This window comes from Staurois parvus, unplaced genomic scaffold (genome assembly GCF_062004578.1).
Source record: "Staurois parvus isolate SC_StPar_1 unplaced genomic scaffold, SC_StPar_1.0 ptg000207l, whole genome shotgun sequence".
NCBI lineage: Eukaryota > Metazoa > Chordata > Amphibia > Anura > Ranidae > Staurois > Staurois parvus.
The window spans coordinates 827,115-830,344 of record NW_028318003.1 but is presented as its reverse complement, the minus strand read 5'-3'; the positions used below and the strand labels follow the sequence as shown (position 1 = coordinate 830,344).

Below are 3,230 nucleotides of genomic sequence, written 5' to 3'. Positions count from 1 at the left end.
CTGGTCCTTAGGGCGCTGTGCAAAAAGAAGTGAAAAACAGTGGCCATGTGTCATCTTCACACCGTGGGGTCCCACACCCAAGTGTTACTAGTGACACCCCTGAGAGCGTCTTCCCCAGGGGGCACTGAGTTTGCGGACTTTTTGCGTCCCCAGCCTCCGGCCAGACCAAGGCAGCATGTTCAGATCAGGAGGTACTGGGTCTTTCCGGTCTCCCCAGAGGAATTACTCCCAAGGCCCCAGAACGAATCATGGCGCTCCCTGGTTTCTGTCCCTCCGGTACTAGCCTTCCGGACCCCCATCATACCAGTGAGGGTACTATACAACAACCATCCCCGTAAACTAGAATGGTCGGGAGCACCCCCACTGGACACTGATAAGAACAGATACTACACTTGATCTTAGCCAAAAGGCCGAGAAGTGATGTCTGATGGCACATCTGCGCCACGTTGTGACGTCGGGCACGGTGGGAGGGGCCCACATATAAAAGTGCTGGTGTGGTCTATTGTTTGGTAGGCTGATGGGGAGGTGGTGTTTGTGGTGCTATATTGGTGAGACTTTGCAGATATTAATGATTTAAGCCTGTGGCTGCCACTTCATGATTTGTGGTCTCTCATAGATATTATTGTTATTTCCATTTAATAGTGGCTTTGTGTGTTTCCACTTGTGGACTTTTCCCCCACTTGTTTGAGGGTTGTTTGTCTCATTCTAATTTTCTAATTAGGATCTGGTTTTTGGCCCCCCCCCCCCAATGGTGGTTTGAAAGTTTTGATAGAGGTAAGCTCCTCATTCCATAAAATATTTAGATTTTGTGCACCATGTTAATTGCAGCATTATAGGTATTTACTATTTTATTTTGTACCCATATTTTAGTACCCAGTTTGGGACTTATGTTTCTCGGCTCCTTTGAAGAGATATATCTAAGCTAGGCTATACAGAGGATTGAATGTCCAATCAAACTATACCACACTATAGCCATTATTATCTCGTATATCATTCTCAATTCATGAGATATGTATGAATTGTTTGGTAAGTGGCCCTCCATCACCTTTTCAGGTTGGTAGTTTTACATATATGTATGATGCATATCACGTATAGTCTGTAAAGATCTGAACCTCAAAAGGGGAGATGTCTGTTTAGACCCCTGATATCTCATCAAAGCCCCCCAACAGGGCTGATAGAAAAAAAATATTGTAATTTTAAAAACTTTAATTGTAAAAATAAAATTGTAAAAAATAATAAAAAAAATAAAGAAACTACTGACACCATCCACTACCCTCCCCCTCCTCCCCCCAGAAAAAAACATTGTGGAAATTTATAAAAAAAAATGCTAAAAAATAAACTGAAAAAATATATACAGTATAATAAAACTACTGGCACGATGCACTGCCCCCTCCCCCCAAACAGCATTGTGAAAAAAAATTACATGTGTAATAAATAAATAAAAATCCCTCCCCAGAAGCACTGCGAAAAAAATAAAAGATAAAATTAAAAAACCACTGCCATACACTCCGCACTGTTCTGCACATACTACCCACCGCCATATACTCCTCATTGTTCTCCTGCACATACTACCCACTGCCATACACTCCGCACTCTTGTCCTGCACATACACTTTTCACTCCTCTCCTGCACAAACTTCCCACCACCATACACTCTGCACTCCTCTCCTACACATACCACCCACCACCGTACACTCTGCACTCCTCTCCTGCACAAACTTCCCACCACCATACACTCTGCACTCCTCTCCTACACATACCACCCACCACCGTACACTCTGCACTCCTCTCCTGCACAAACTTCCCACCACCATACACTCTGCACTCCTCTCCTGCACATACCACCCACCACCGTACACTCTGCACTCCTCTCCTGCACATACCACCCACCGCCGTACACTCTGCACTCCTCTCCTGCACATACCACCCACCGCCGTAAACTCTGCACTCCTCTCCTGCACATACCACCCACCGCTGTACACTCTGCACTCCTCTCCTACACATACCACCCACCGCCGTAAACTCTGCACTCCTCTCCTGCACATACCACCCACCGCTGTACACTCTGCACTCCTCTCCTGCACATACTACCCTCTGCGGTACACTCTGCACACCTCTCCTGCACATGCTACCCTCCACCGTACACTCTGCACTCCTCTCCTGCACATACTACCCACCGCCATACACTCTGCACTCCTCTCCTGCACATACCCACCGCCATACACTCTGCACTCCTCTCCTGCACATAATACCCTCCACCGTACACTCTGCACTCCTCTCCTGCACATACTATCCACCACCGTACACTCTGCACTCCTCTCCTGCACATATTACACTCCACCGTACACTCTGCACTCCTCTCCTGCACATACTACCCACCGCCGTACACTCTGCACTCCTCTCCTGCACATACCACCCACCGCTGTACACTCTGCACTCCTCTCCTGCACATACCACCCACCGCTGTACACTCTGCACTCCTCTCCTGCACATACTACCCACCGCTGTACACTCTGCACTCCTCTCCTGCACATACTACCCTCTGCGGTACACTCTGCACACCTCTCCTGCACATGCTACCCTCCACCGTACACTCTGCACTCCTTTCCTGCACATGCTACCCACCGCCATAAACTCTGCACTCCTCTCCTGCACATACTACCCTCCACCGTACACTCTGCACTCCTCTCCTGCACATACTATCCACCACCGTACACTCTGCACTCCTCTCCTGCACATACTACCCACCGCCATACACTCTGCACTCCTCTCCTGCACATACTACCCTCCATTGTACACTCTGCACTCCTCTCCTGCACATACTACCCACCGCCATACACTCTGCACTCCTCTCCTGCACATACTACCCACCGCCATACACTCTGCACTCCTCTCCTGCACATACTACCCACCGCTGTACACTCTGCACTCCTCTCCTGCACATACTACCCACCGCCATACACTCTGCACTCCTCTCCTGCACATACTACCATCCATTGTACACTCTGCACTCCTCTCCTGCACATACTATCCACCACCGTACACTCTGCACTCCTCTCCTGCACATACTATCCACCACCGTACACTCTGCACTCCTCTCCTGCACATACTACCCACCACCATACACTCTACACTCCTCTCCTGCACATACTACCCTCCACAGTACACTCTGCACTCCTCTCCTGCACATACTACCTTCCACAGTACACTCTGCACTCCTCTCCTGCACAT

General features: G+C 48.9%; 1 pseudogene; it reads right to left on the bottom strand.

Annotated features, from left to right (window-relative positions):
• Positions 1 to 307: 307 nt before the first annotated feature.
• LOC149461211 (U2 spliceosomal RNA) lies at positions 308 to 422 on the bottom strand (annotated as a pseudogene).
• Positions 423 to 3,230: the final 2,808 nt, after the last annotated feature.